The sequence below is a fragment of the Prosopis cineraria genome, unplaced genomic scaffold, assembly GCF_029017545.1.
Source record: "Prosopis cineraria cultivar Desert tree isolate PC_DT_omini unplaced genomic scaffold, ASM2901754v1 PC979, whole genome shotgun sequence".
NCBI classification, from domain to species: Eukaryota; Viridiplantae; Streptophyta; class Magnoliopsida; order Fabales; family Fabaceae; genus Prosopis; species Prosopis cineraria.
In genome coordinates this window covers 12,196-38,294 of record NW_026556304.1, presented here as the reverse complement: position 1 = coordinate 38,294, position 26,099 = coordinate 12,196, and the positions used below count along the sequence as shown (strand labels likewise).

The window sequence follows — 26,099 nt, the reverse complement described above, 5'->3', positions numbered from 1 at the left end:
ACCAAACATATTTTTGTAATCCAATTCTATTCCAATTCTAATTCCGATTCTGATTCCAATTCCATCAAAAAACTATTCAATCATACCAAATGAGGCCTAAGAGCGACGTGCGGACATTTGGAATCATTCAAATCGAACGTTAGATGGTGAAATGGCATGCTTTGAAAATTAGCCTGGAGTGCTATCTGATAGCAGTTTGTTGTCATGATAGCAGGCACGCCTTATAGTGCATTGATAGCCGTGCCATAATGCAAGGCACAGAGAGAGGGATGTTTCCCTCTATGCAATCCGTCACGATGAATGGAACCATACTTCATAGTGTACTACTTGCCTTTCTGGAAAATTTTCTAAATTGTTTTTACTATTGTTTTAAGTGTTATTTGACTTTTATGCTTCTATTGTCTTGTTTAATTGGTTTTAAACTATAGTTTGAGCTCAAAAAAACTTTTAAAAGGGTTTCTTCGGATCTCATTTTCTTGAAATTTTCTTAAATCTTCTTTTAACTATTGAGTTATGATAACTGCTTTAAGGGATTTAAATGTCTTGGTTGTCATAATGATGTTTCATGTTTGGTGTCCTGTGTGTTTGTGATGTCAAGACGAACATTATAAAACACACATGTCAAGGCTATTTGCATATTTTCACACATTTACACACACATGGCCAAACTCCACACACTTTCACATCAAATACACTAACATGCACTTGAAATAGTATTTAGAGGCCTTATTTACAATGTTTTATTTAGTCAAATAAAGCTCTAGATTCCTCTATCTTCATCTCTCTAGGATTCCACCAAGAAACTTAGCCAACCATCTTCATCTTCATCTTCAAGAATCCTAGGAAAAGCTTGTGAAGCCTGAAATCTATAGAAGCTTGAATGAAGAAATTGAGCTTAGATCCTTGTGAGAATGGAAGGAATAAGACTAACAAGTAAGAGAGGAAGAATGGTGTGGTTTTTTTGAAGTTTTGGTGGTTAGAAATAAAGTTATGGGTGCTGAAAAAATGAAAAAGGTGGGGAGAAGGTGGAGAAAATGAAAAACAAAATGAACTAGAGAGAGAAAGAGATGGAAGAGATAATGAAATGAGGTGGTAGATCTGAAATGAGAGGTTGTGGGATGTGTAAAAGAGTTTGCCTTCAGCTGATTACCAATTGAAATAAAAGAAAACAAAATAAAAAGGAATTTTGGGGCCTTGTGACATTTGCTAGGTGGCACCCTCCTATTGGTTTGTAGATAATTGCAACGTGTGTCAAATTAATTTATGTATCATCTACATTTTAAGCTGATCTAGACCACCCAATATAAAGCAAAACATGTCCCAAATGCTTCAGCTTTAACCCCATAGACTTTTGACTTCATTTGCCTAATTGATGCACAAGTCACATGTCACCTTTGTAACAAAAATCACATAATTCAATTAACTAACATGTGACATTATAAAATATGATTAAAGTGTATAATTAAATTCATATTTAAAAGGAAAAATTTATTAAAGTAACCAAGTTCTTAGGTGCATAAAATTATATAAAAATTTCCATATAAATACAAACTGAAACTAGGTCAAACTAGCATACTTGAGAAAGTGTTAAGTTTTTATTTAATTACTCCCAAATTAAAATGAATTTGTAAAATCTAATTTGACCACTCTTCTTCTACACTAAAAATACATTTTGTCAATTTTTCTTGTACATTTTATCAAAAGTTTATTTTTAGACCAAAATATCTTTAGTACACAAAATCTAGGCACTTAGGCAAATTTTCAAATCTAATATAATGTGTATGCATTTTAAGATAATAGAACCTTATAAATGGTCCTAATTAACATAGAAAAACATGTAACAAATGTGTTCTATCACTCTTGGCAAATGCTAGAACCTTATAAAAGCTTGTGGCAAGTGTTGCCAACATCAGGCAAGGCACGAACATGTGTTAGCAAACTTGTAGCAAGTGTTGGCACCATTTAAGCAAGGGTTGACAAGGATTAGGAAAGCTCTTGACAATTATTAGAACCTCATGCAAACTTGTGGCAAGTGTTGCTAACCTCAGGTAAGCTCGTGGCAAGTGTTAGCAAGGCGCAAACATATGCTGGCAAACATGTGACAAGTGTTGGCAACATTCAAAGAAGTGTTGGCAAGGATTAGAAAAGCTCTTTACAAGTGCTAAGACCTTATGGAAGTTTGTGGCAAGATTTGGCAACCTCGAGTTAGCCTTGTGGCAAGTGTTGACAAGACACAAACATGTGTTGGAAAACTTGTGGCAAGTGCTGGCATGGATTGGGAAAGCTCTTGGCAAGTGAGTACCTCATGCAAGCTTATGGAAAGTGTTGGCAATCCACAATTAGTGAGTGATTAGGATTTTGATGATAGTTTAATATTTTGACTCATTGGAGTGTTAAATAGGTAGATACAGGTGAAAGAATCGTGTCTCAGAATGAAACATGTGTGTGTGGTGAGGATTTTCCTCACTATGCCACATGCCATGGCACAAGCTGCCTGCACTGCGATGCACAGATCAAAAATTTGGTGATTAAATCGTGGTCAACTCGTGATTTTTGAAGGAGAGAAAAAGAAACACGAAAGGGAGAGGAGAAGAAAGCATTATTCTACTAGGGCATCAATTTGTTAGAGCTTGAAAGAAATTTCTGACTAATAGCTTATCGAGTAAGTTTTGTACTACCCTTAGCTTCGATTTTGCTATAGTTTCTCTTAGAATAAATTATAAAGAAATTAAATCAGGGAAATTTAAGGGGTTTGTTTCTTATCCTTTAGTAATGAAAAAGTTCTCGAAAGTTAAATTAAGGCTTTAGGACTAGTTTAGGATTGAATGATAAAGCTTTAAAATTATAAGCTTAAATTAGCCCTAAACCAATGGTAAAAGGGGGTGGAAATTAAGTAGATGTGAAATGGGATTCCTAGAAGTATGATCTATGTCATATTTTACATATTAAACACTTGGTTTTTGGCATCAAATTGTGCATATTAGGGCTTATTTTTCAATTTTGAGTTGTCTTTTTCATATTGACTCTATGAACCCTAATAATGCTATGTGATGATTGTTTTGACACTTTCATACCCTAATTGAGATCTTGGGCCTTAATTCTCTTTTATTTCCTTTTTAGTTGTCTTTTTAGGATTTATTTAGTTTTGTATCTTTATTTTTAGATTCTTGGAGAAGCTAATTTAGAGCTAAGAGGTAAAGACTAAGTCAACTTCATTGGAGAATTCAATAACCAGAAAGGACTTATGTGGCATTAGAATTTCATAATTAAAGAGTTGAGTTAGTGCCATTCAGAAATTAATTAAAGAAGCTTAGAATGACATCATCATTTGGCTTAAAGACTCATTTGTGTGTGAATTGAAGTTGATCTAAGAGAAATATAGGATGACATCATCAAGGGAAAACAAACAAGCATACGTGCGTGAATGCAATCTGATCCAAATGAGAGCATAAGTTGACATCATCATAAGAAAGTAAAGGGCATTGCATGCGTGATTCAATTCTGATTCAAAGAAGTTATTAGGTGACATCATCATGAGGCTTAAGAGAAGCATTTTATGCGTGACACCATCTAAATCTAATAGGCTAAATATGCGGCATCTGATCAAGCCTTCAAATTAGTCACATTGGCCTTGCTTCATTCACATCGTTTATGCTTTTCAATGTTAGCACTTAGGCGCCTCACTCCCTCTGATTTTCTAGATTTATTTGCTCATTTTTAGTTCATTTTCCAGCTCATCATTAGCCACATTCAGATCTGGACCACTTTGAAATTATCACCCATTCACATTTATCACACATATATAAAACATTTTATTTCGTTTTCAGCTTCATTATGTATATTCCAATCTCTTTCTTCAGCCACATTTTCTCTCAAATTCTCTCATCTCCTTCATCCATATCACACGTCCAGCTTCATCTCCTTCAATTTTCAGATTTAATTCTTTCATTTTTCACCCTCAATCACTTCGTCTGGACTTCTTCTCTTCATTTCTAATCCACATTTCATTCAGCGTCCATTCCTTTGTCCAGATTTAGCACCATTTTGTCCTCTTCTATCTCAATTCCAAATTTAGATTTCATCATTCCATCACTATATTTTCATCCAGCAAGCTTCATGATTCTAGATTCACCATGGTTTCTCAAGCTCAAGGTCTAATTTAGTTGAAGAAGAAGAGCATGAGAGGCTAATCACCTAAAGCTCCAAGAAGGATAACTTGACATTATGAGATTTTCAGATTTGTAATCTTCATTCACTTTCTTGATTTTACATTCTTTTCTTGATTCATAGTGGAATTCAAATTCTGCACCTAGTTTGGTTAAGGATTTTGTAATTCTAAGTTTGATTTGATGAGAATATGAATGATGGATTTAGATTTTTATGCTATGTCCATATCTAAAATTTATGATTTAGCTTGATGTTCTAGGGTTATTTCATAAGTTCTTGCTCATTCTTGTTCAAGTTCATATGTAGACATAAGTTAGATCCATATTGGTTATATGAATTTGGCTTAAGGTGTTTTTCTTCCACTAATTTTGGTCTAAAACTTATGTAGAACAAAGCTGGACATAATGTTAATTCTAAATTCACTTGACTTAGATTTAATAGTATCTATTAAATCTAATAGTGCACTACATTTAGAGGCTTCTAAGTGTCTCATATTAGGTTAATTAAGAGGGTTTGTGTTAATATATTTCTGGAAATCAATTATTAATGTTAGGAAATCTGACTTAGCTCATCATAATTACCATTTATTCCATTCCAATTAAAATAGAAAATTACAAATATCTAATTCATGCATTTAGACTTAGTTTTGATTACTTGAAATTTAGCTTAATTTGTAGCACTTGAACAATAATTTGAATGTCCCTAAGGAAATGACCTAGGATATTCACTTCTACATTTTAGTTTTAAATTTGATAACCTAAGGCGACTAAAGGTTTATCAAAGTAGTAGAAAGTGGTGAATGAGTAGTGATGAGCCTAGATTGACTAAGTGAAAGAGAATGAATGGCTAGATATAGTTTTTACTAGTAAGTGCTTTTGGTCAATTTGATTAATTGACTAATAGTACCAATTGTGTGTAAATTAGCATATTATACATGTAGAGTGAGAAAGGAAGCATATAGAGAAGCGTTAGTAGTTGTGAAATCCATGGTAACCTTTCTAGTGATAGAAGGATTAAGGTAATTGAATAACTTCTTTTGTTTGACTATCTATTATAACTATTTGAAAGTATGATATCTATTGCATGACATTGTTTTAAACCGAGCATGTTTTGAGACAATGCATGGTTATTGCATAAAATGGATTTCAGTTACAAAAACAGGTGAAAATATGTGGTTATATATATATATATATATATATGCATATGTGGTTTATACGAAAGCATGGTCATAGGGGTGAGAGTTCACCCGTAAGGAGAAATAGTGAAAGCCCATATGGCATATTCTCTTTAGTGTCCAACAGGGTGCGATGTCAGAGAATTTCATCTCCTTAGTACTTTTTTAGGTGTAGTGTTAGAGACTATCTCCTTAGTGCTTATGAGGGGTGCGGTGTTGGAGATCTAAGCTCCTTAGCATCTATGTAATGCAGCGTTGGGGTAACAACACCTTGATGAGTATGTGATAGGGGGAAATCATAGTCCAAAAGTGGGACAGAATACCTTTAGCTGGGTGATTTTACAACTGAAGGTGCGCTCAGGTCAGTGAGTGTGTATTGGCCCATTATAAGTCTATAGTTTCAGTTGTGGTGATAGAAAAGTTCGGACAGTAGTGATCATGCAGAAAGTAGTGATTTGCAGTAAAAATGGTTTTATGAAATTATATTTGTATTATATGCTATGTTTGAATTATATATATACTATATTTGCTTATAGTTACTTGTGATAGTTTATAGTAGTAGGCTGTTTTATTATTGAGATTATTATCTCATCTCGTGGTTACATTTTTACAAGGCAAAGTAGTAAGCTAGGAAAAGGGAAAGACTAAAGGCCAGCTTAGTATGGATTAAATCATGCAAATTTAGAGTTTGTATAATGGACTTTGTCTCTTGTAAATATTGTAAATGAAAGATGCCATAGGACTTGCATGCATGTTTGAATTATAATTTCTAGTGACTTTAGAGAAATCTTAGACAATGTGTGTGTAAATGATGTGATTGAGGCTAAGATTTGGTTGTGAATGTATGTGTGGGTATATATGCAATGAATTGTGGTGAAAACTGTATGGGGATTATGAGTAGAATGGCCAAGAATACACTGTTGTGTTTAGTAGTGAAATATAGCCCCTTTTGCTTGTAAAATGGGCAGTTGAATGGTCAAATGTTAATTTACGTGAATATATGATATGATGTGTGGTTAGTCAAGTGTATAAAGTTCTTTTGGATCTAAGTCCTAAACAGTTTAATGAGGCTAAGTGAGCAATTTGAACACTTTGGTTTGCAAACTTTTTGGAAAAAGTGACATTTTGCACTCTAGTGTTCAAATTTAGATTGGACTATTAGATTGTGTTCAAACTTATCTCATTAGTTAGCTTATGAAATAAACTTCATGTGTGCAATTGAATCACTTTGATCGGATGACGTATGTGAAAACTGTGCACGCCAAAAATTCACCTTTACGAATTATCATATAACAGTAAAAATCTATCATGTGTGCCGTGACATATGGATCAATAAGCCATGGCGCATGGCATAAAAAAGGGAGCCCATAGCTTTGTGCCATATGCCGTGGTGCATGTGGTGCATGCCACACCGTGGCGCATTACCCACTTTTTAATCTTATATCTCTTATGTTTAAGCATGGGTTGAATGTGATGAATGCACGTAGTTGTCTTCCGTTGTGCAATGATTAATATGTATTGGATTTCAAATAATTTTGAACAATTTTGAAAATGAAGTCTTAGGTCCCAATCGCTTTATAAATTATTTATTGAGAACAATTTGATATATTTGATATGGTGATTATGTTAACTCCTCCTAATATTTTGTAGATATTGTCTCAAGTAAGTTTCTCCTTTAGAATCTATTAGAATCCAAATTTTGGGAATAGCTAGATGATTAATCCTGAAAAAGTGATTCAAGATTTGCTCTATCTGTTTACAAAATTTGAAAGCTCTGAAGACAGAGCTCCCTAAATAGTTTGGTTTTTATCATTTATCATTTTATAAGATAAAAATATCCCTTTTATTACATAAAGATTAAAAATGAAAAATAAAAAACACAACATAGTTTTGTTAGAAAATAAATGACTTCTTTGTAACTTCAAATGTATTTACATTAGATGACATATTAGATGTATTTCTATCATCAAATGTTTAAAAAGACTACATTTTTGCAACTTCAAATTAATAGCTTAAAGATCATTTATAATTATGTTTTTAAAATATATCTCTTGAAAAAAAATACAATTAAAACCATTCAATACGAAGAAGTTTCATATACGTCTGTTACTTATTATTCATTAAAACCTTTGTTCTTGTGAAGAAGTGATTAAAAAGATTCTACAAAATTTCATGACATTGTATAACTTAATAATTTAATTTGATTAAATAAATAAATGACATGTAAAATTAATCAATAACATTATGTCTATTCTTTTTATAAATGATGTTTTAATCTTTAAATGATAAAATTTTTAATAAGATCTTTAAATAATATCAACGTACATAAGGTTTATCTTTTTATATATTTGATGACAAAATATTTATTTTTCATGTTCTAATTTAAATTGTGTTTTTTATGTTTGTTTCTCTCACACGAATTTTAATTACATTTGTGCAATGCACGAGGTTTGAATATTCTTTATTTTGAATCCTCATCGCTCTATTTATTTTGCCTTTTTGTACACAATCTTAACAAATATCATAGAATAAATGTAATTTAAAAAAAATATAACTATATATACTAAATTACAAATATATAAAATATTTCACTTTCAGTGTCTAAATCCTACTATAATGGGTGTGACTTATCCAAGTTTTATATCTAAATTGCTTAATTTCTTGAATAGATGTAAATTAGTCAACTTGTTCTTACATTAAGACCAAAAAAAAATATGCCATATTAGAGGGTTAAACATTCTAGTAGGCAAGTCACTTACATGAGTCTAAATTGAAATTAGAATAATACTTTCTAGGAATTATTATAAATTCATTCTTTATTTTATTTTTTTAAAACTAACTTCTTGAGGAAAAATACTTTTGACAGATCTATAGCACCCTTAACCAATGAGTGTTTTGTGAAAGAAGGTTAAATATCTATTCTTGCATATAAAAAACAAGTGCGCATGCGTTTATAATATATTTTGAATAATAATAATAATAATAATAATAATAATAATAAATTTTAAATTGAATAGTGTGAACAATTATGGAATAAAATATTATTTTTTAATAAAAATTAATTATTATTAATAACAATTAAGTAAATTAGATTCAGTGAATTTCAAATTAATGGTAAAGCCTTAAAATTTAAGAAGACGATGATTTACCGTTCAACCAAAATTTATGTTGGGCTTTCTTTTATTTATTTATTTCCTTCCTTTTACAAAGGGCCTTTTATTTACAATCATGAGTGATGAGCACATCTGCGCGATTCTGCGAAGCTATTATTAGTGGCTGCTATCATGTAACCTAAGCGAGGCACAAATAACTGACGGTATCTGCGGCGCGACTCTTCAAGACTGAGACTCAAGTCATAGGGGAACGATTGGCTGGGGCCTCATGCCTTGCTAGGGTTTTGAACCGTCACCTCGTTTTCGGAGGGTTCTCCGCACGGCAGAGCGATGCCGTCTACGGCAACCCTTTCTCGGCACAGGCCGAGTGTGAGAGAGGGTTTCTTTTGGCTCGGTGCATTTGTGTGCTGGGCAATTCGGTTTTGTGTGTGGGCGTTCTCAAAGAGGGTTGATGTCAATTTTGGGATATTGGTCTTCGGTTGGACGATTGAATGATCTGAGGCAAAGGTGACTGGGATCTAAGGCGAGTTTGAGGATTTTGAAGGAGGAAATTGTGAGTTTGTGTTCGCGATGAACGACGAAGGTGGTAGCAAATGCGCGTCGGTTTCCCTGCCTAATCACCTGCCCGCTACTTTCATTCCTTCCACTCCCTCTTCTAGAATGTCCTAAGCAAGAGACAAAGGGCGTATAGGTATTTGATTCGATCACAACAGAAGGCAGCACGAAGAAGATGAAGGGGACAGTGCGCGTCTATTTGAAGTGCCATCTGTGACCCAGTTCATGTTGTTCTTGGTTGGCGGCGAGGGTCATCAAGGAGGCGGAGGACAAATGAGAATAAGATCGACATCCACTCTGACCCCTTCAGGTTGTTTAAAATATCTTGTCACTTTTGCCCATTAACAAGCTATATCAGAATATAGAAACCAATAATCCCTGTCTTCTCCGCTGTTCTTCTTTATTGGTCTTCTTCAGTCATATCGCCATGCTTTTTTATTTTTTCCCTCCCCATGTTCTAATCAATTGTTCTTAATTACTTCTTCGTTTGTTTTCTTCCTTCATCTAGGATTTCTCCAATAAATTAAGCTTTGGAAGAAGAATTTGCGATGGGGGAGAGGATTTGGGAGGAGTGAAGAATGGTAATTGATCTAACATCTCTCATGGTTAATGCATTTATATTTTGTTAAAAAAATTATCCTTTCTCTTCCTCTATGCTTTGATTAACCTACTGAATGATAGCATTCAATATATACAAAGCTTGGTCATTTTCGTCAATTTCTCCTTCCATTCTTCATTGGTTTTTAAATTTCAAGTCTCTCTCTCTCTGCATCATCCTTCCTTTACTTCCACAGTGCACCACAACCAAAACTCTTTACTATAATCTAAACAGAATCATTTTACATTGTGCTCTTCAAATATGGTTTTCATGCTCATCATTTTCTTTTGGGCATCGAGAAGAACCGCAACACCCTCTTTTGGAGACTTGTATATGTTGTTTGTATTATGTACTTGATTTACATATTGTGTCTGTATTGCTTCACAAAGTTTGGTTGATTGGATTACATCTCAGATTCCTTCATTTAATAGTGGATAGTCAACAGTTTTTATTTTGGGCTTACTATTAATGTAAACTTGCTAATCATCTTTTATTTGTGGGTGTTATGATTGATTGTTGGATGTGGTCAAAGATATAGAAGAGTACTGAATATATCTTTTGATATATTTGAATTGAGTTTAGCTTACATTGTTCCTTTGTGAGCAGTGATTTCTTACATTGAATACTATATAGTGTATGAGATGTTAATTTGCTGCTAGAATTGAAAGTTGATTTGGTGTTAAAAGTTTAAAACATATAATTTTGCATGTGTTTAGTCTTAATAGTATTTGCCAAACCACAATCAAATGCTTGATCTCCGTCCCCTTGTAATAAACTTGTGTGCTTAGGCATATGAGTTGGAATTTCAATATGAGTTGGGGCTATTACATTTTGTCCCTGTTGATCAGCATCATATACGTGGTTGAAGCAATAAATTCTTTATTTGTTAGCCATCAAATAGGGTGATAAGTAATAATGTATTTTTTTTATTGGTCTGAAAAGAAAAAGCCAATCCATTACTTCAAAGAAAACAATATCATACTCACTGGCATGTTTTATTATGTGGACTTTGTGGTCAATGTCTGTAGTATGCATGGAACCAATTTGATTGTGAACTTACTAGAGAGGAAAACAAGGTTTAACCTCCATTTTCATCTCAAGAAGTGGCATAGAAAGCTTTGCCCATGCATTTTCCGGCAGCTGTGACGATAAATTATGTTTTTTTAGAGTATACTTCGGGAAACAATACTCTGATTCTCTTTTGAGTTTACTTCAATAAACAACACTCCAATTCTCTTTTGCTTGAATGGGAAAAAAAGCTCGGTAAAGTAAAATTTGACTTAAATTTTTGGGATGTAGTGCTCCTTGTGACAGTTTTGGTGATATTAGCAATGAAGAATTTCTGGCAGCTGCATATGAGGATGCTAAGCATGGGATTACCTTATAATCAATTCTAAGTTGACAGTCAATTTAATGTAACAGCTTGCCTCTTTTCACTCTCAATTTGGTAATTTGTGATTATTCACACCGAAAAATTCCATCTCATTGGGTGACTTAGTCTTTTCCAAAGTCACCTCACTCATTTGGACAGGTGTACCCTACTGGATTAATATTAATATCATTGCAGATTTTTGGTCAAAAAGAAAATATTCTCCTTACATTTGTGATGTATTGGTCTAGCTGTAAACATTTGCATCAACATGTTTAAATTTTCCTTACTGCTATCTAAATTTGCTGTAGGCTTTGGTGTGTTTAGTGTTTCTATATTGTGTATTTAAATTATTATTTAAATGATCATGACATTTAAATTAAATATGAAGCAAGCTAGCATAAGAAAAATAAATACATATATATATATTTTAAAAAAATAAACCCACAGGAGTGTTTCTAGTAAGAAATATATATTATGACATTTACTTCTATTGAATGTCCCCTTGTCCTCCTCCTGCTGCTGACTTCTCTTTTTTTTTTCCCATATTCTTGATGATTTTTTTAACCTTTCGTTAATTCTTAGGAATTGATTTAAGCTCAAAAAATAATTACTCATTTGACTTTGGTACTGCTTGAGAAATTTCCCTTATGCTGACAAGTGGATTTATGATTGGAATTTTTCATGCAAGAGACTGTACTTTGACGGCCCTTTTATTCTATTATGCCTTTTAGCTAGAAGTAAGTGATACTTATTTTCTTTCAGGTTTTCCCTGTTAAAGCAGAACTATTGAAGCCCCAAGAGAAAATGAAAAGACCCATAACTGATTTGATTAAAAAGGTATCTGTAATTCCCCAACATATTTTATCAATGTATCTGTCTATTTAATATGTTTAATTTGTAATTTCCCGACATTATTTTATCGGTGTATTTGTCTATTTGATATGTTTAATTTGGTAATATGCTAGGGGGTGTAAATATGTTCTTGAATGCTATTGTAGAGCTTAGAAGATGCAACTGATGCTTAATTTCAAATGTTTATGGATTTTTTTTTTTAGAGTTTGAGTCTTTTTTATGAACAAGCTCCTCCACCAAAGAGCAGTAAGGAATTGTTTGGAATCATTGTAGGTGCTTTTTAACTAAAAAAAAATATGTAAGTGCATTTTTTAATGGTTGTCTGAGGAGTTTGTTCATTTTTTAATGTCTATATTTTATATCTTGGATCCATTACCCATTGATCCCAAGCCACCGGGTAATTCAAGAAGGAATATTGATATCGAGCGTATCTTGAAGGATTGCATGTTGGTTGTTAGGGATCACACCTTCAACTTCAAGTGCTTGAAGTGCTTCAAATTAGGTTGTATCATCTCCTTCACTTTTTCTTTTCCTATGGAATATTGCTGGTTGATTTTTGTGATTGGCAATTGTCTAAGTGGCTGGGTAGGGGGATCTAGTAGAAAAAAAGTCATCCGTTGCATTTAGGTTTTGTCATTTTGAAGCTTTCTTTCCCTTAGGTGTTGCATTCATTTAGGTTGATATGTCTATTTGCATTGAGGGTAATCATTTTGAAGCTTTCTTTCCCTTAGGTGTTGCATTCATTTAGGTTGATATGTCTATTTGCATTGAGGGTAATGTAACATTTAAGTGTGGGGGGGAGTGTGTTTTAGGTCATTTGGCCAAAATTTTTAAAAAAAAAAAAAAATTTGGTTCTTTTTTTGAAAGATCTTTAGAAAATTAAATAAAAAGTTTTGTTTTGATATAAAAATTCTTAGTTTCATGAGATGCCAATGGGATTTGAATTGTTAGACTTGGTTGTTTCAAGTGTAGCTAGGATAGGATAGAATGTTCTTACTTGGTTTGCTTGAGCTAGGGGATAACAGAGCCCTGATGGAAGGTTATTTTGAGCCTATACTGATTCCTTTCTAGTGTGCGTTTTCCACTTATTCCATTTCATTCTCCAGAACTTGTTCTAATTCTTTATCAAACCTACTTTTGCATTTGCATTGTGAAAATGATCAAGGCATTCGTATAAAATAGCCAGCCTTCGTATAAAATAGCCAGTCTAGCCAAATAGCCAACCTAACATGATCATATCCTTTGCTAGCCATTTTGGGCCTGTCGGTTATTTTCTTTCATTCCATTTGTTATTTACACCCTCTTGCTTTCTAGGAATGCATGTTATGCTATATTTATTATTGTTGGGATTCATTTGCATATCTAGTATTCAAGTTTTGGATGTTTTGAGTTGTATTAATATTTGATATGAATTGTGAACGAATTGAAGGTGAAAGCTGAAATGATTGTTTTGCAGTAGCCAGAAAAAAAAAAAGGAAAAGAAAAGGAGAAAAAGCCAAGAAAAGATTGTCAAAAAGAAAAGAAACAAGGGCGATACAGCTAGGAAGAAAAAGAAAAGAAAACAAGAAGAAAAAGTCAAGAAAAGATTGTCAAAAAAGAAGAGAGAAAAAGGCAATAGGCAATGTGAAAAAATGTATAAAAAAATAGAAAGAAAAACCAGAAAAAGGAAGAAGAAATAATAGTTATTGCTTGCTTAGTTATGAATCACTTTGCTCTTAATTGATAGTATTATTGTATAATTTCCATGTCTTGAACCTAGCTCATGCTCATGAATCCCATGTCATCGGTTTGCTGGATAAATGTGATATATTATACATTTTTTCTTTCCACATGCATTCTTACATCCACTTCCCACCCTTTACATTACAACCAAATGAAAGACCTTTTGATTCATGCATGCATTTTGCTAACAAGTGGTGGAGATTTAGAATTTTTACAAGCCTATGGTAGAATGATTGGATAAGTGGACTTGAGTGAAAATTTACCCCTAAACACTATTGAGTTGAGAGTAAACACTTTTCCCTGTGTGGTTATTTGCCTATCCAAGTTTACTAGGTTTGCATTTTGAATATTCTAGTTGCATGAGAATCATTTCAGGTTGAGCATGGAGAATTGAATTGGCATAATTATCATTTTGAGCATGAACTCATTTATGTTTCTATATATATTTATATATATATATATATATATATTACTTTTTGAAATTTTGTCCAGGAGTGCAATAGCTATGTGTGGGGGATTTTGATGAATGATATTTCATAGCTACTTGTCACCCTCATTTTCCTTGGTTTTTGTCACTTAATCTTTACAAAAATAAGTATTTAAAGTTTTCTATGTTATGAAATTTTATTTCTAATATTTATAACAATTTTTTCTTGCCATTCTACTTTTGTTGCATGTGTCCCTTCTCCTCCTAAGATGGATTTTTTTTTTGGTAGAGTTTGAGTCTTCAGTGACTAGCTCTAACATGAGCACATGTATGAACTGATTGGAATCATTGAAGGGTAAGCTGAACTAGATCTACAATTTAATGTAAGTGCTTTTCTTTACTGGTTGTTTAGGGAGTTTGTGCATTTTTTAATGTCAGGAGTTGATTTACCTTTTTTTTTTCAATATGAAATTTTTTATTCTCTATTCTTCCTATGTTCTTTTTCCCACTTCATATTTGACCTGTCTTTGGAGATGGGAATATTTTGCATTAACCATGTATTGAGCACTCGCCTTCATGTTGGGGGCAATTTTTAGGATGAATATTATGTTTGAGTTGGTGGAGGATACTTAGATAAAAGTTCAAACTATGCATGTAGTTATTGTATTGTCTTGGCTGACACCGGAAATTGATCAGATGGGGGGGCTCTGTCTCTCTGCTTTTTCTCTGAAGTTTCTTTTTCTTTTTCTTTTTTTCCCCTCTTCCTGTTGTTTATTGCTTGTTGCTTCTGCTGGTCTTTGTTGTTGCTGATGGATCCTTTTCATGGAAAGTTTGTTATTTCTTCTTGGTGCAAGTATCATTATGTTCATGGGATCATTTGGGACAGTCGCAAGTTTCATCCGGCTAAGTTCCTAGCTTTCTGGAAGTTGAGTGGGTGTGTTTCTTTGGTTCTGTTCGTTAATAACGGGTTCACTCATTACTCTGAACATCATGAGGATTGCTTTTCATGTTAAATGGTGGTCCGTGTGTTATATAAATGATGGCCTTGTTATCTTACAAGAATGGCAACCTTTAATTCCCTTGCATTTGAATCAATTTTCCAGTTGATTTTTATATGTTAGAAACTTCTCGGTTATTTGGATGTCAGGTAGGAAAATTTTGAGTTTGATCAAAAATGCCTCTGGAGAGGTTATGGTCTTTGTTTCAAGGCTAGTCTTCCTCCTTCAAGAAATCTAAGGTTTCATGGAAACCTCATGTTTTCCTCTGGGGAATCTTTCGCTTTCTTCATTCAATATGAATGTCTCAACTGTGTTTGTTTTAACTACTGTCAGATTGGCTGCGTTCAGGCAATGTGCAATCATTCAATTTCCTTTAATCCTTCTTAAGTCATGGTTCCTTCATGGTCCTTCCAATCTTAGCATTTTGGTATAAATTTAATTTCTTCTATTGGCAAAACCATCTCTGTTCTAACAATGGCGGAATAGAGCAATCACTTGCTTTTTACACGGGGTGCTCTGCTTCAATGGCTACATTAGCGAAGATTGTTCATGAGTTAGAGTCTGTTCTGTCTGTTTTATTGGTTTTTTTTTCTTGGTCTTGTTTGTTTCCATGAAGTGTGTTTTTTTCTGGGTGATGGATTATGGGATAATCCTTGGATTTCAGTTTACTGATGGCTTCTTTATTTGGCATTTTATTTTAATTTAATGTGAAAATGTAGGTTTCAGATGCAGATCACATTGACAGGTTGTGATAAGGGCAATTTAATTTTATTACAGAGGGGTGCATCTAGCACCTGTTCTTGACCAGGTAAACCATTTATTTTTTGTTTGGAACAATAATCATCAGTATTTTATATAATTTCTATTTACCTTTCTTTTTCTAACTTAATGAGTTTTTTCATATTGCCTATAAAAACCTTTTTCTATTTTTGTCTCTGTTTATTTATTAATTTATTTTCATATTTTTTTTATGTTATTGTATGGTAATATTGTTCAATTCATCAATAGAACATTTATTATTTATATTGTTCTTTTTATTATAATTCTTTCACTTTCAAGACTTTTTTTTCATTATATAATGCTTATTATTATTAGTTTTCTTTTCATGTTTGTTCTTTATAGATGGATAAATTTTTTGTTTCTATAAATTGTCTTATTAGTGATTGTATTTTTGATTAATTATTTATTTACCTGATACAGTTGGCTTTGTTGGTGATTGTATTAGTGATTGTTTAATGCAGTTGGTTTTGTATCTTTTTCATAGGAATGATATTTTATTTTGAGATACATGGCATTCATTCATTTTTTTCGTCATTTTTGGGAGAGCAATCTTGACCATCCATTTTGAAAGAAATCATGTTGATAATGAGCTTTTAATCAATTTGTCTGTTGATTTGATCATGGCTTACTCTCATTCCGGATTGAACCGTTTTTTCCTCAGAATCGTCATTTTTTTCCTTCATTATTTAGCTTAAGACTTTAGCACTTCCTTGTCTCGTACTTCTTCATTTTTTTCTTTTTTCATCATCCCTAACTTCTATTGGCGAATGTTCTGACAATGGCAGAGCAAAGCAATCACTTGCTTTATACACAAGGTGCTCTGCTTCAATAGCTACACTAGTGAAGATTGTTCGTGAGTCAAAGTGTGTGCTGCTTGATTTTTTGGTTTGGTCTTTCTATGAAGTGTGTTTCTTTCTGGGTGATGGGATATGAGATTATTTATTTGCTATTTTAATTTGATGTGAAAATGTAGGTTTTAGATTGGAAATTGTGGTAAGGGCAATTTAATTTTATTACAGAGGGTGCATCTAGCACCACTCAACTACATCATACCTATTCTTGACCAGGTAAACCATAGATTTTTTTGTTATCGGTATTTTATATAATTTCTTAAAGCTAGCTATTTGCCATTCTTTTTTTAACTTGATGAGATTCACTGATTTCACTTGATTATTTTTTTGCTTTCTAATAGGTATTGTTTAATACAATTTTTTCTTTGTTGTATAATTTTTTCTTTGTTATCTTAGATTCCAGATTATGGTAAGGGAAATTTAATATTACAGAGGGTGCATTAGCACTGTCAACTAGATCATACTTGCTCTTGGCCAGGTAAATCATAGATTTTTTGTTTGGAACAATAATCATTGATAATTTCTTTAAGCTAGCTATTTACTATTTTTTTTTAACTGAATGATTTTATTTTAAATGGATCATTAGTGATTGATTAGTTATTTATTTACAATCAGTTTGTCCATTAATTTGATTGTGGTTACTCTCATTCCGGATTGAACCACTCGTCGCTTACTCTTCTTTTCAATCCTCTAAGATATCACTTTCCTTTATTATTTTGCTCATTCCTCCTTGTCTCCTACTTCTTCATTTTCTCTTTCTTTGTCATCCGTAACTTCTATTGGCCAATGTTCTCACAATGGAGGAACAAAGCACTCACTTGTTTGTTTTTTTTTTACACAGGTGCTCTACTTCAGTAGCTACACTAGCAAAGACTGACTCATTTTCTGTTTGTTTTTTTGGTTTTTTCCTTGGTCTTGGTCTTGTCTTTCCGTCTTGTTCATTATATTATTTTATTATACTCTTATTTTTCTATTATTTTTTCTGTTTTTATCTTTGTATATTTATTAATTTATTGTCATTTATTTTGTTATTGTAATTATTCAACTTTTATTTATTTGGTAATATTGTTCAATTCACCAATAGAATATTAGTTATATTGTTCCTTTTATTAAGACTTGTTTATATAATGTTGAATTTTTGATAAACATGGCTAAATTAGTAATTAGTGGTTTGATTATAATTTGAATGTTGAGTTGATAATTTTGAGACACTATTTTGTCATTTTTGGGATAAGACCACCGGTTTTAAAAGAAATTGTATTGATAATGAGCTTTGATAATTTAGTTTGGTCTTGTATGCGAATATGAGATAATTTATTTGCCATTTATTATTTATATTGTTCCTTTTTATTACAATCCTTCACTCTCAAGATTATTTTCATTTTATATTTGCCTCTACCAATTCGTATGGCTTTCTTATCACTAATTGTATATTTTTTATCATCTCTCTTTTTCACTTGATTGTTCATTATATTATTTTATTACACATTTTTTGTCTTATTTTCTTTTTGATAGCTTGTTTTTTATCTTTATTTATTTATTAATTTATTTTCATAATATTTATTTATTTTTTTGTTATTGTATAATCATTATTCTGGCAATATGGTTTTGAGACACATGGCATTCACTCTGGACCATCCATTTTGAAATTTATTGATAATGAGCTTTTAACCAATTTGTCCATTGATGTGATCATATTTCTCCCATTCAGTCGTTGCTTATTGTTGCCAACGTAAACTAAACTGTCATTTTACTTGAAAAAAATGCAACTTAAAAATAATGAAAAATTACAATCAAGTCCTATAGAAATATAGCCAAGTCTTATGAATTAGTATGTGCTATACAAATGATTCTTACACAAATACTTGAATGATTGTAGGTAAAGGCCAAGTAAAGGCTATTAGACAAACTTTGTACAGGTCTAGCATTGGTCAGGTCTACAAGTTTACGGTGTGCGATTGATCTACAATCGAGGGAAGAGAAAAGGCCATAGGAACCTTAGATTGTTCTATCCACAATTGGCACAATGGGTACAATGCTAGATGGGATAAGAAATAAAATAAGGTGTGTTTGCTCTATCCTTGACAATAAAATCCCCAAACTCACACTTTTGTGGCAAGGGCAATTTGATGCACCCTCAGCTACATCATTCCTATTCTTGACCAAGTTGTTTGGAACAATAAGCATAAGTGTTTTATATAATTTATTCAAGCTAGCCACTTGATATTTTATACAATTGGTTCTTTGCTTGTTATTTTATCATCTCTCTTTTTCACTCGATTGTTCATTATATTATTTTATTACACATTTTTTTTGCCTTATTTTCTTTTTTGATAATATTATTTTGTTATTGTATACTCATTATTCAATTTTGTTTTGGCAATATGGTTTTGATATCTTGATACTTGGTTGAGACACATGGCATTCACTCATTTTATTATTAATCTGGACCATCCATTCTGAAATCGTATTGATAATGAGCTTTTAACCAATTTGTCCATTGATTTGATCGTAGTTTTCCTCCTTTATAGTTGTTCATTATATTATGTTGTTAACATTTCTTTCTGTTTTCATTATCTAATGCTTATTATTGTTTGTCTTCCTTTCATGTTTGTCGATGGATATTTCTATAATTAGTGATTGCATTTTCATATTTATCCGATAATTTTATTGTTGGGATAATGCGTCTCAATGTGATCCCTTAAGTTTATCAATATGTTTTTTTATTATTTTTTAAAAAATATTAAAAAATAATACCTTCAGTATTTTTTATGCTAATGTTTTATTCCCAATAATTCCACCCCTATTGTTTCATTGTGTCTTTTCGGCAACTCTATTGCATCAACATTGGATAGATACTTGGTGCATAATTCAATTGCTTCTTCAACTATGTATCTCTCAATAATACATTAAATGCGGTAATGACACATGAACGTTGAGCATCTGAATTCAATTCGGGACATGCTCAAAGAAAGAATCACAATTATATTCCAAAATACTGGATTAATGATAATTTTTTAATTTCACAAAAAATGCATAATCTTGACTCACAAAAAAATACTGGATTAAAATAACATCAATTGCAGCACAATAACTCAATCAGAATGATTTAAATAAAGCAAAGCTACTAAATAAACTCAATTAAAGAGAAGAGTGAAAACAGTTCAAATAATCCAATAGCCTATCTAAAAGGGCTTAAGAGTAAAATCCCATAGACCAAAATAGATGACGCAAATCTAGTGGGCCAACAGAGAGCTACAGACAACCCAACCCAATTAATAGAGTTAGATCATAAAGAGCATGGCCAAAGGAGTGGAGGTGAAGTACTTGGAGCCCAAAAGGAGCTGTGTGATGTGTGATTGAGTCTTATCCCCATAAAGGCCACCTGATTCATAAGGTACAAGACCATCATAATATGTCCATTAGGCCCAAAGATAATAGCCCAACACAAGGACGTGAAAGAGCCCAATTACTAGTATGCAAGTTCAAGAGAGAAAAGGGAGTCCATTTGTGATGATCCAAGTATTGCAAGCCCAGTCCATTGATCCACAAGAAGGCCTATGCATCCAAGCCTCTTCCAAGTGTCCTAATTCACCATGTGCTAATTGAAAACAAGGGATATGGGTTGAGGGAAAGAGGAACAAAGATGGCCTGATCTATCTCATATTTTACATATATAAAATTTTTGGCATCAAATTATGCATGATAGGGTTTATTTCTTGTCTTTTACATATTGACTTCATAGACCTTAATAGTGCAATAGTTGTTTTGACACTTTCATACCTTAATTGAGATCTTGAGCCTTAATTCTCTTTTCTTTCCTTTTTAATTGTCTTTTTTAAGATTTTTTGCTGATTCTTGTTCTAATTCATGTTTAAACTTAAGCTAGATTCATATAGTTATATGAATTTGACTTAAGTTGTTTTTCTTGCACTTGTTTTGGTCCGAAACTTGTGTAGAACAAGGATGAACATAGTATTAAATTTACTTGACCTAGATTCATTAGTGTCCATTAAATTTAATGTTACACCACACTTAGAGGCTTCTAAGTGTCTCATATTAGGTTAATTAAGAGGGTTTGTGTTAATATAATTCTGGAAATCAATGATTAAGTTGAGAAATTTGACTTGGGCTCATCATAATCACCATTAGTTTTTAAATTTGATAACCCAAGGTGACAAAGGGTTCATCAATTGGCAATCTTGTTCAAGGTCTAAATCCATGAAGATGCAAGCCCAATTAATGAAGACCCAAGCCTATTTAATTCACCATGTGTTAAATATGCTTGAAGGGTATTATGGACAAGAGGAGCACATATTTATGATCATAAATGAAGAGAGAGAAGGCATGATCTTCATCATCTTTAAACCTTCAATGCAAATTAAAATTATTTCTTACTTTAGCCTAAGTTTGAATTTCAAAACTTAATTGTTTTCCTTTTTTATCATCAACTTTAACGCTAAAGTAAAAAAAAAAACAAAAAGAAAATTTGCTCAAAAAAATTAGCAAAAAATTAGTGTGCTAAAAAAAGGATGAAAATTGAAAAGAAAAAAGAAGAGTATGATTGAAAAGCATCTTTATTCCCAAGTAGAGTGGTAAGAAACCCTATCCTTTGGTCACTTTACTTTATTATCTCTTTTGTCCTTATTTCATTTCCTTCTTATTCTTTGAGACTTGTGTTTGTTTCTTCCCTCTCCTGACCATTCATTGATTAAGAAGACCCCTCTCTTAATTTAGGGCTTGGTTGGGTTTCTTGTTTGTCTCTTCCCTCCCTTGATGTAGAACTTGGTTTGGTTTCTTTTGCTTGATTCCTTTAACTTTTGCTTGTGTGTTCCTTTTTGATGTCCTTTTAGTTTCTTCTTTTTACCTCTTCTTGTTTTCTTGCAATTTTGGTTTAGAGATTTTCACTGTTTTGGTTTTGAAGTGCTTCCTGTTTCTTTTTCTTTGCCACCATGAGACCTCCAATCAATGCTTTTGGGTGAAGTCTTTTTTCTCAACCTTCTTCTCTTTTTGTCATCTTGCATGAGAAAGAAATACGGCGAGAAAAAGAAAGGTGCTTGAGAGAGAAAGAGAAGAAGGTTAACAAAAGAGGATGAGAGAGAAAAAGAAAAAGAGCTTGAGATTGAAAAAGAAAATATTGAAAAGAAATTGAGTGATGAGAGAGAAAGAGAGTTACTTGAGAGAAAACCAAAAGAAGAGAATGAGAAAAATATTGAGTATAAAAAAGAGAGTGTTGAACCATGTAAAGAAAAGTATGAGCAAGAACATAGTGAGAAAGGTGATATTAAGAGTGATTGTGAGGATGTTTCTACTAACACTCTTAATCATTCTTTACCTTGTGTTTTTAATATGTTACAGGTTAATAATTGTCTAAAACCTCTAAGTATGCTTATGTATAATGATGAACTTTTGATTACTAATAACCTTAGCTTTTCTATTCCAATTTGTACTATCCATTTTTTTCATGGATTTGATTATGTGATCATTAAAGAAGTTTCAAATGGAAGTAAAAGGACAATCCAGGACTACTCTTTGCCACCTTTGTCTACAATTAAGGAGAAATATAAATACATAAGTCATTCTACTAGAGAGCATAGAAGAATGATCTTCGACCAAGGAAATTGGACATGGCCATACAATCCTAAGCTAAGGCTTCTAAAGAGGACAAAGTTGCATCCCAGAGGTGATGACCCCTTTCATGATATATCTAGCTTGAGCGACTGTTTATATAAGTGATTTCAAGGTAAGTATGATGTGACAATTATTCTTGGTGTTACTAATTTTTCTTATTGTCCTACTCTAGACTTACAAGAGCCGAGGATGACTCTTTTTCAAGAGGGGGAGTATGACACAAATCTAGTGGGCCAACAAAGAGCTACAAACAACCTAACTCAATTAATAGAGCTCGATCATGAAGAGCATGGTCGAAGGAGTAGAGGTGAAGTACTTGGAGACTAAAAGGAGCTAAGATGTATGATTGAGTCTCATCCCCATGAAGGCTACATGATTCAAGACTATCATAATATGTCCAAGGATCCATTACAAGGTATTCAAGGCCCAAAGATAATAGCCCCACATAAGGATGTAAAAGAGCCCAATGATTGTATCATAAGAAAACTTCAAGACCAATATACAAGAGAGAATTTCAAGAGAGAAAAGGGAGCCCATTTGTGATGATCCAAGTATCACAAGCCTCTTTCAAGTGTCCTAATTCACCATGTGCTAATTGAAAGCAAAGGATATAGATTAAGGGAGAGAGAAACACATCCTAAACTCATCTTATAGAGGGTCTAATCTTATTCAAGGTCCAAATCCATGAAGATCAAAGCCCAATTAGTGAAGACCCAAGCTTATTTAATTCACCATGTGTTAAATATGCTTGAGGGGTATTATAGACAAGAGGAGCGTATATTTATGATCATAAATGAAGAGAGAGAAGGTGTGATCTCCATCATCTTTAAACCCTCAATGTGAATTTAAATTGTTTTTTTACTTTAGCCTAAGTTTGAATTTCAAAACTTAATTGTTTTCCTTTTTTATTATCAACTTTAATGCTAATTCCTTTTCATTATTCCATATTAGGTTATTTGAACTTAGGGAGAAAGACTTTAGTAATTAGGAAAGTTTTTGAATTCTCTCATCTAGCCATTATTGCTGAATCTCCAAAAAATAAGGAATCTTTCTTTTTGAGATAGTGCCATTATGGAGGAAGTCATTTAGGATTAGGGATTATAAAGTCTTTTATTATCTTGCCTTTAAATAGGCCCCTCTTACGTACTTTTTTGGACAATAAGTTATGAATGAGAATTTTTTCTTGACTTAGATAAAACTCTCTGTGTGAGCTGTGCTTGCTTATGAGAGTCTTAAGGTGGATACTGGCGTGATCACAGGTCTGATCAACTCTTGTGGTGTCTCGAAGGCTAAGGTTGCTAGAAGCAAGTATTCTAGTTTTCCTTTTCCTCAATCGTTACCTTTCATTATCTTCATCTCTACTTATCTTTGTTCCATCTTTTATTTCTTAGGAATGTCATAATTATTAGCATATAAGTTTTCCAACACATGTTGTTGCCAACACAAGTTTGCTGAAACAAGTTTTCTTTTCTTTTATCCACTTTGGATCTTTTCTTCTCAAATATTTTTCATTCTTTCTTATAATATTTTTCTTTCACCTTTTTCTTTCCTTTTTCTTCCTTTCCTTTTTCTTGCTTGTTTCTTTATTTTTTTCTTTCTTTCTTCTTTTTACTTTCTTTTTCAACAATAACAGTGGCTTCTAATACTTGGGTATAACACAAAGAAATGTTCCTAAACATAAAAATAGAATGGTATGGCCAATGTAAGTAAATGGAATGGATTCACATAGATGTTATCTACTAAGCTTAACACACAGTACTTAATGCACATTGAACCATACTGATGAAACCCTAAGTCCCTTCAGGCCATCAACGAAAACTAGAATGTAGTTGGGAGTATTCTAGGTCATCTCCCTAGAGAGTAATGCACACGAATTATAGTTCAAATGCTAACAAATTAAAGGAATGCAACAATTAGATGTTTGTACTTTATGTTTTAAATGTGATGATGTGAATGAATGAGATGATGAGCTCAAGTTAGAATCCCTTATAATAATCCTTGAATTCCAGATTTACAACTTCAAGTGTAATAAAAATTAGCTTAATGAAGAACACTCTAAAACCTTCAAAGTGTTGTGAAACATTAAATCCAATGACCACTAAAGAGTTTAAGCTAAGTGAACTGAAATTAAAAATATGATTCAGCCTTGTCCATAGCTACTAAATTTAGACCAAATTAAGTAGTAGAAAAACCTCTCAAACTAAATTCATACAAACATATATGGATCTAGCTTGAAATATGAAGAAACCTAAACAAGAACATCAAGAACATATGAACACAATCAACAACATCCAACTAAATTCATACATTTCAAAACTGAAACACAATATTGAATCTCAATTCAACATCAACATCTTCAATCTAAACATGTAAATGGATTCAAAATCATAATCCAACAAAATTAGAATTTTGAACCACGGAAAGAAATAGAAGAAATTGCAGAATTGAAATTACAAATGAGGAAAGCAAATATGAAATTCTCAAATCACAAGTTCATCTTCCTTAAAGCTCAATAGAGAATCAGCCTCTCATGTTCCTCTTCTTTAAATGAATTAGAATTTGAACTTGAGAAAGTATCTTGAATTTAGAAATTTATGGTTGGAATAGACGAAAGTATGATGCTGGAAGTGGAAGGATGAATAATGAAATTGATAGAGAATGAGGAAGAGAATGACATAAGGTGGAAGGATCAAAGAGAAGAGATGAGAAACACGTCTGGACAAAGAGAGGACATGAATGAAAATGTAAGAAAATGATGAAGGAAATGAAGGCACAAATTTGGAATGATGGAGGTGAGGATGAACACGAGATGAACAAGCCTAGACAAAGGCTGGAAGAAGATGAAATTCATGAGGAATTGATGCTGGAAACACAAACTTGGAGCTAGAATGGAGAAGAACCAGATCTAGAACTCCTAAGACTTGATGAATGGCATGAATATTGAAGCTGGAGATGAGAGAATTCAGAGAGAATTAGACCAAGAGAGAGAATGGAATGTGTAGAATGATGTCCAAATCTAAAAAATTGGCTTAAGTATGTGTAACTAATTATGATCCAATGGTGATGATTCCAAGGCTAAGATCTGAATCAGTTATTTCAGCTGGATAAAATGAATTAAAATTAAATATTAAATCTGGAAAATTGCATGCAAGTGGCACCTAATGAACTGGAAATGGAGAGCATGAGCAATGTGAACCAACGCATGGACCATGTGACTTAATGCAAGCCATGCTTCAGCTACCACCTCATCTCTCCCTTAGATTCAGCATAGGTCACGGCTCCCATGCTTCAATTGGCCTATGATGATGTGTCTCTCATGCTTGTAATGCTCTTAGGTCCAGACTTAATTAATTCCCTCATAATTTGCAATTAGGTGCCATTATTCTCCTTTTCCTTGTTGAAAATATAACACCAATCACCCTTGCTTAATTCTGGAAGTGGATGCCCAATTAGCCCTTCTCCATTTACACTTGATTTCTCAAACAAGGTTAACTTGACTTAGCCTCTTAGCTCCCAATTTGCTTCTTGAAAAATCTAAAAATAAAGGACATAAAACTAAATAAATTCTAAAAAGACAATTAAAAAGAAAGAAAAAGAGAATTTAAGCTCAAAAATCCAATTAAGCATTTTCAAGTATTAAGGTAACCACCAAATAGCATTATTAGGGTCTATAAAGTTAATATGTGAAACATAGTTAAAAACTGAGAAATAAACCCTAATATGCATTATTTGGTGCCAAAAACAAAGTGTATAACATGTAAAATATGAAGTAGATCACATACCAAATGAAAATATATGCAATCTATCAAGGAATAAGGGTTAATTGTTTAAAAATGACAAAACAAAGAAAGGCTCTCTT

The 26,099-nt window shown here is 32.5% G+C and overlaps 1 long non-coding RNA gene across 5 annotated transcripts; it reads left to right on the top strand.

Moving 5' to 3' along the window:
- Nucleotides 1-8,658: 8,658 nt before the first annotated feature.
- On the top strand, nt 8,659-17,704 carry LOC129298963 (uncharacterized). Of its 5 annotated transcripts, XR_008590463.1 has the most exons (6): nt 8,659-9,319; nt 9,518-9,590; nt 11,742-11,816; nt 14,270-14,363; nt 15,698-17,087; nt 17,451-17,704. It is a non-coding gene; the product is annotated as an uncharacterized LOC129298963 (long non-coding RNA). The 5 variants fall into 5 exon arrangements; XR_008590462.1 differs by having other exon boundaries at nt 11,761-11,816; nt 15,698-17,704; XR_008590460.1 differs by having other exon boundaries at nt 15,698-17,704.
- The last annotated feature ends 8,395 nt before the right edge of the window (nt 17,705-26,099 follow it).